We start from the raw sequence: 8270 nt of genomic DNA on the forward strand, positions 1-8270 counted from the left end.
CTCTTGGTACTTAACAGGTTATGGATATTGGGTGGAACAGATTGCATCCGGGCCTGCAACCATTCATTCCCTAGATCGAAATTTTGGGATTGCAGGATTTGTACAGATCTTCTTGCTGGGTGTTGAGGTCTTAGCCTGTCAGCCATGTCTCTGGGGATGGTCTTCAATTACCTTTCTATATTCAGAAATAAGAGCCCCATTGGTCCACATCTTCTCAACAAGCTTTATGGAAATGTGGGTAGAAAAACGTGCATTCTTTCTCAATCCCCATAGAACAAGAGTTTGGAAAAATGACAAAGGCAACCCCCCACTCCCATGTACAGATACAGGAAAGCGGTGGGCGTCCAGGACACACTCTCTGTTGGCACATGGCAACCGCAAGGTTCCACCTGCCTCGCCGGCACCCAACCCCAAGACCCATCGGGAAGCCTGAAGGGTTTCCCTGGCTGAGTTCGAAAAGTTTCCCACCAAAAGAGACTCTAACAGAGAGGGGAGTGGAGACACTTTGGATAGCCCGCCACCTTGTGGCCATATAGATGTATGCACCAAAGTGTCTGAGTCCAAATTTGGGTACCTACCTGTGCAAAACGCCTCTTCCACCTCCTTCTTGGCAGGCGAGCCTTGTTCAGGGCGAATGGGTGGGGGCAATTAGGCCAAGGGGAGGGATTTGACACTCCATGATTTATGGGCATTTCTACTGGACCAATTTTTTAGACCTATTTTTTCTCAAATCAAGTTTTAGTTCCAGCCTCTTTTGTGTCGTTTCCACGCACGGCTTTCTTAAGTATTTTGGGGTCTCAGAAACTGGACATAACCTAGTCCTCTCTGGAGCTCTGAAAAGCCTGTGTCTGATAAGAAGGGAAGAGACAGACACCCAGCATTCTTGCAGAAGGTCTAGGGGTAACCCAGTATAATAGGATTTCAGCTCCAAGCTGGGAAACTAGAAGGAGAGGAAGAAGAGGAGGAGATTGGATTTATACCCTGCCCTTCACGACCCAAAGGAGTCTCAGGGCAGCTGACATCCTTCCCCTCCCCACAACAGACACCCTGTGAGGTGGGTGGGGCTGAGAGAGCTCTTTCGAGGACTGCCCTTGAGAGAACAGTTCTGAGAGAACTTGTGATTGACCCAAGGTCACACCAGCAGCTGCATGTGGAGGAGTGGAGAATCAAACCCAGCTCTCCCAGATCAGAGTCCACGCTTTTAACCACTACACCAAACTGGAGGGGGGGGCAGAGCCTTGGGAAAGCTGGTCTCTGTAGTCTGGAGATGAGTTGTGATTCCAGAACGCCACCCTCTCCCTGAAAACCTAGGAACAGTGCCAGAGCCCGCTATGCAATGCTCTAGGGACCCATACACACACACACACCATTGTCTTTTTTGTTGATGTTGTTCAGTCGCACAGTTGAGTCCGACTCTTCGCAGCCCCATGGACTACATAACGCCAGGCCCTCCTGACTTCTGCTGTCCTCCGGAGTTTGCTCAACTTCATCTTCGTTGCATCGATGACACTCTCACCATCTCATCCTTTCCCGTCTCCTTCTTCTTTGACCTTCAATCATTCCCAGCATCGGGGTCTTTTTCTCCAGTGAGGGCTCCCTTCTCATTGGGTGTGGAGGGTCGTAGAGCATTGCTAAGACATACTGTCACTTCTGGGTACAGATACAATCTGTCCCCACTTTCTCCCACCACTTCGGTGGGCCAGCAACTCTGAGCTAAGGAAGGGGGAAGGAGCAAGCGCCAAGAAGCAGGAGCACCAAAACTCACCCAGTAGCCTTTGGCAGGTTTCACTCCCTCACTGGCATCAGAAAGCCAAGCCCCTCTAAGAGCGTCAGAAGAGCCCTGGTGGATCAGACCAGTGGTCCATCTTGACTAGCATCCTGTCTCACACAAGTGGCCAGCCAGTTCCTCTGGAGGGCCAACAACAGGGCAGAGGCCGAGGCCTTCATAAGAACATCAGAAGAGCCCTGCTGGGTCAGACCAGTGAGGGCCCATCTAGTCCAGCATACTGACTTACACAGGGGCCAGCCAGTTCCTCTGGAGGTCCAACAAACGGCACCGAGGCCGAGGCCTTCCCCTGACAAACATCAGAAGAGCCCTGCTGGATCAGACCAGTGAGGGTCCATCTAGTCCAGCATCCTGTCTCACACAGGGGCCAGCCAGTTCCTCTGGAGGGCCACCAATAGGGCAGAGAGGCCTTCATAAGAACATGAGAAGAGCCCTGCTGGATCAGATCAGTGAGGGTCCATCTAGTCCAGCATACTAATTTACACAGTGGCCAACCAGTTTCTCTGGAGGGCCAACAACAGGGCAGAGAGGCCGAGACCTTCATAAGAACCTCAGAAGAAACCTGCTGGATCAGACCAGTGAGGGTCCATCTAGTCCAGCATTCTGTCTCACATGGGCCAGCCAGTTCCTCTGGAGGGCCAGCAACAGGGCAGAGAGGCCGAGGCCTTCCCCTGAGGTTGTCTCCTGGCTCTGGAGTTAAGAGGCTTTGTGCCTCTGAACATGGAGGTTCCCCTCACTCACCATGGCTAGTAGCCACTGCTAGACTTATCCTCCATGAATCTGTCTAATCCCCTTTTCAAGCTGGTCACTCCTGTGGCCATCACTACGTCCTCTGGCAGCCAATTCCACATTTTAATCACTCCCTGTGGCAACCTTCAGGCCCTGGAGCTGAGGGACATGCCTTCTACAGCAGCACGCTTTCTTCAAGGTAATCAAGAAGACTGGATGCGTAATAGAAAAGGTTTCCCTTGCTCGAAAGCCAGCCGACTCCGCCTCTAGGGGGCGGTGTTCATCTCCGTTCCCAAGCCAAAGAGCCAGCGCTGTCCAAAGACGTTTCTGTGGTCATGTGGCTGGCATGACTAGAGGCCAAGGCACACGGAATGCTGTTCCCTTCCCACCGAAGCAGTACCTCTTTATCTACTTGCAATTTCTTGCTTTTCGAACGGCTCGGTTGGCAGGAGCTGGGGCCAGAGACGGGAGCTCACTCCGTCACGCGGCACTCGGGTCTCGAACTGCCGAGCTACCGACCTTCCGGTCTGCAGCTCAGCGTCTTAACCTCTGAGCCACCACGGCTCCTGTGTAATAGAAGTGCCTGGTATTAGGCTTGGGGATGGCAGCGTCAACCAGCATTTTGTTTTTCAATGGAATATCCAGGGTGCTGGGGGAAGCTGCAGCACTGTAATAAGGGGTCATGTAGCCCCTGAAAATCCTAAGCACATAAGAGCAGCCGTGCTGGATCAGGCCAGTGGCCCATCCAGTCCAGCGCTCTGTGTCACACAGTGGCCAAAACCCAGGGGCCATCGGGAGGTCCACCAGCGGGGCCAGAACTCCAGAAGCCCTCCCACTCTTCCCCCCCCCAAGCACCAAGAAGACAGAGCATCCCTGCCCCAGACATCAGAACCTAAGAGAAGCCATGTTGGATCAGGCCAATGGCCCACCCAGTCCAACACTCTGTGTCACACATTGGCCAAAACCCAGGGGCCATCGGGAGGTCCACCAGCGGGGCCAGAACTACAGAAGCCCATCCAGGACAAAACCCAGGTGCCATCAGGAGGTCCACCTTCAGGGCCAGAACTCCAGAAGCCCTCCCACTGATGCCTCCCAAGCACCAAGAAGACAGAGCATCACTGCCCCAGACATAAGAGAAGCCATGTTGGGTCAGGCCAGTGGCCCACCCAGTCCAACACTGTGTCCCACAGGGGCCAAAACCCAGGGGCCATCGGGAGGTCCACCAGCAAGGTCAGAAGTCCAGAAGCCCTCCCACTGTGGCCCCCCCTAGGCACCAAGAAGACAGAGCATCCCTGCTTCATCCAGAGTGTTCCCTCTATACCTTGTGGCTAATAGCCATTGATGGACCCTTACCTCCATGTTTCTCCAACCCCTTCCTGAAGCTGTCTGTGGCTGTAGCTGCCGCCACTTTCTGCGGCAGGTCATGGGCCTGTGTTTACTTGTACCCTTCATTTACACCTTTGTCCCCAAGGGGACCCCTAAAATGACTTACATCCTTTTCTCTTTCCCCCTTCACAACCACCTTGTGAGGGCTTTTTTTGTAGAAAAAGCCCAGCAGGAACTCATTAGCATAATAGGCCGCACCCAACAGCAAGGACTCATTAGCGTATTGGGCCACACCCCTGACAGCACAGCTCATTAGCACATTAGGCCACACCCCCGTGTTCCCAGAAGTGTGGTCATCCAGCCACACCCACCTTTTGCTTCTTATTCTGTTGACCTTGTTTGTTGTCAAAACCCAGGGCCTTTTTTTGTAGCAGGAACTCCTTTGCATGTTAGGCCACACACCCCTAATGTAGCCAATCCTAACGAGTTTCTGCTGTTGGGTGTGGCCTGTTATGCTAATGAGTTCGCTGTAGTGGGCGTGACCAACTCTGAAGCCAGCCAGAACTCCGTTCCTGTGCGTTCCTGCCCCCAAAATAGCCCTGGAGGTGGGGTGGGTCAAGAGTGCGGGTCACCGGCTTCCGTGACAGAGCAGGGATTCGAACCCAGGTCTCTGAGATCTTCGTCTGACACTATAACCCAGTGTCCTCCGTGGGCAGAATGGCCCCCTAGAGCAGTGGGGTTGCTGGGGCCTGAGGGTGCAGCAGGGGATGGTGGAGGTCACTTATTTACAACTGACCAGGCTGGCAAATGCCTCTCCAAGGGTCTGCTTCTGCATCGTGCTGGAATCTGGTGGAAACCACTGGAAGTTTTAGTAAATCCACCACCTGCACAGTACAGGATTAGGCTGAGAGAGAGAAGAAGAGATTGGATTTATCCCCCGCCCTTCACTACCCAGAGGTGTCTCAGAGCGGCTCACAAACTCCTTTCCCTTCCCCTCCCCATGACAGACACCCTGGGAGGTAGGCGGGGCTGAGAGAGCTCTGAGAGAACTGCTCTTGAGAACAGCTCTAAGAGAACTTGTGACTGACCAAGGGTCACCTAGCTGGCTGCATGCAGAGGAGGAGAAGAGATTGGATTTATAGACCACGGGCATGGGTGTCCTTGCTCTAACGTCTCTGGTGTGGAATGTTCGTCTCCCAGCCTTTCCAGGCCCAACTTTAACACCCAGGCAGCCTGGGACCCCCTGAACTGCCAGTGACGCGATAGGAAGTCATGTGAATCTAGCCCGGCTGTGGAGTCAGATGACAGGAAGATGATATTGGATTTATACCCCACCCATCACTACCCAAAGGAGTCTCAGAGGGGCTTACAAACTCCTTCCCCTCCCCACAACAGACACCCTGTGAGGTCGGTGGGGCTGAGAGAGCTCTGACAGAAACTGCTCTTTTACAAGAACAGCTCTTATCAGAACTACGGCTTGCCCAAGGCCATCCAGCAGGTGCAAGTGGAGGAGTGGGGGAATCAAACCCAGTTCTCCCAGACTAGAGTCTGCGCACTTAACCACGACACCAAACTACACTACACCAAAGACAGAGTGTGTGTGTGTGTGTGTGTTCAGAGCTGGCCATTCTTTATAGGCATGTGGTAATGCGCCTCTTTGATGGACGGGCATCTGCAGATTTGCCGGATAAGTGCAGAACTAGAGCTTCTGGCCAGGACGCGCTTGTGTGGTATTTAAATCAGGCCCCTGGATCTCATGCGACTGCAGAGGAGGAAAATACAGACCTTACATTTGGCGTCGGACATGCTTTGGGGTTTGGGGTTGGGTTCCTCTGTCTGCTGACAGGCGTGTTGGTTGCGGGAGATCCAGGGTACTACATAGAACGCAAGGGCAATCCAATGAAGCTGATGGGCAGTAGGTTCGGGATAGACAAAAAGGAAATGCTGCTTCAGAGAGAGTGATTGAAATGTGGCCTTTGCTGCCAGGGGGTGCAGCGATGGCCACGGGAATAATCAGATTTAAAGGGGGATTAGATATTCACGGAGAATGAGTCTACCAGTGTTGACTAGCCATGGTGACTGAGGGGAACCTCCACATTCAGAGGCACAAAGTCTCTGGATCCCAAAACTATGACTTGTGGGCCCTCCAGAGGAACTAGTTGGCCTCTGTGTGAGACGGGATGCTGGACTAGATGAACGGCTGGTCTGATCCAGCAGAGCTCTTCTTAGGTTCCCTATGAAGGCCTCAGCCTCTATGCCTTGTTGTTGGCCCTCCAGGGGAACTGGTTGGCCGCTGGTTGGAGTTGATGGACCCTCACTGGTCCGATCCAGCAGAGCTCTTCCCATGTTCTTAGGACTGGCCAAAAATGCACCACCACCTACAGAGTCAGAACGCGGTTAAGTCCCTCCTGTTGCCGTTCCGAGAGAAGATACCATCCATCGGTCCTTTTCTTACAAGGCAGTCCATGCTGTGAGGAAAGCCGTGGCAGGGGAGTCCGTTCCCAGGTTGAATGCATGGGAAGTCGGGAGTCCTTGATGCTTTAGTGAGGGACCCTTCTGTGCAGTAGTTCCCCCCGGCACTAGCATTGCCCCCAACTCCACAGCAATGTTCCCTCTAAGATGAGATAGTGTGAGCTAGCTCGCAGTTTTTGAACCTCCGGCCCAAATGTTGTGGCTCCAGAGCCAACTGATCGATGCAGTAGCCAAATCGCTTGCTCACCACTTTAATGCCGGTAGCTCACAAAGAAGGATTTTTGCTCACAAGACTCCCACAGCTTAGAGGGAGCCTTGCTCCACAGTATTGTGGGTCAAAGATGAATAGGCACGGGGTGCTTTCAGAAGCCCTGTTGTGCGTGGCTAGGGTGGGCCTCCAAGCAGGGAGGGTGGGTCAAGTAGACCACAGCCCGTTTTTTCACTAGCCCTAAAGTGCCCAAATGCTTTTGTGCATAGGGGATCCCGAAAAGACCCACTTGGGAAACCAGTTTTTGTGGTTTTACTGGAGCTGGGAGGGGAGAGGGGAGATTTTCGACACAGGGGTACATTTTGGGGCTGCGAACCGAACTCCGCTGTGCTCGGGTGACGCTGGTGTGCGGGGACGGCTGGGCACGGAGAGCGGGGACAGTTCAAACCCCCACAGGCCGGCTTGCGACCCCGGCCTAGCAATTTCTAGAAAACTGCATCTAGGCTCTTCCCCACGAAAAAGAGCCAGAGCGGTTGTAGTGGTGAGAGCGGGGGGTCCCAGACTTCTCCGGGCCACTGCTCCCTTGGTTCCACGAACTCCCCCCCCAGTGCTTCCTTCTAAGCTGTGGAGTCTTGTGAGCAAAAATTCTACTTCGTGAGCTGCTGGCATTAAAGTTGTGAGCGAGTGGTTTGGCTGCTGGATAAATGACTTTGCTCTGGAGCCGTCCTTCCTGAGCAGAGACAAAAACGTGTGAGCCGGAGGCTAAAAAACTGTGAGCTAGCTCACACTAACTCAGCTTAGCGGGAACACTGCACCCCGCAGCTTCATTTAGGGGTGGGTGGGCTCCCCCTCGCTGGCTGTCTTCAAGCAGCAGCTGGACGAACCCCTCGCCAGGGATGCTCGAGGTCGACCCTGCACTGAGCGGGACCCGCGTCCACCCCCATTTTTCCCGTTCAGCGTTCCAGGCCGTTCCTTCCTTTCTGTTTGCTGTGCTGAAAGGGCTCCCCCTCGTCGGGCTCTTACGGCAGCCGGCACCCCCTTTTCCTCGGGGGGGGGGGCTGAAGAAGCAAAAACGCAAACAAGGAAGACCACTGCGGGTGTGTATATAAAGAGGCACAAGCGGAAAGACCTGCAACCGGGAAAATTTGGAGGGAGCCCCCCTTTTTTTTGTACAAGATTTATTAACTATGATACATATCACGTAAGGCCTTTAAGTTTTTACACCATTCCCATTGAGACACATACAATACTCTGTAGCAAATACATGATTTTTCTTTATCTCTTAAACTCAGCAGAAAAAAAAAGGGGGGGCATTTTTTTCAATTTTTGTTTCTTTGCCCCAGAGCTTTCAACGTTTTCTTCATGCACTAATCGGATTGGCCTGGGGGGTGGGGTGGGGGAGACGGGAACCACAAATTGTTTTTAAAACGTCCTTATAAAAAGAAGCATGAAAAGAGTCTATCGCCAAGAACTAAAGGGTGTTGTTAGGCGGCTCCTAAAATACAAGAGAAATAACCCATTATACTTTTTTTCCTTTTACATTACAGATCTTTCAATCTTTTGTTTCTGTGGAAAGGGGGGGGGGAGTGTTTCGGGCACATACTTAAGCTGGAACTACTAACACGTCCTTGTGTCTTGATTACCATTAATATTTGTCTTTCCTTCAACTCCCCCCCCCCCAATTTTTTTTTTGTTAATCCAACATATATAGAGACCCATTTTATATGGGAAAATACAAGTACCGGGGGT

Source organism: Gekko japonicus, unplaced genomic scaffold, assembly GCF_001447785.1.
Source record: "Gekko japonicus isolate JY-2015 unplaced genomic scaffold, Gekko_japonicus_V1.1 scaffold939, whole genome shotgun sequence".
Classification (NCBI taxonomy): domain Eukaryota; kingdom Metazoa; phylum Chordata; class Lepidosauria; order Squamata; family Gekkonidae; genus Gekko; species Gekko japonicus.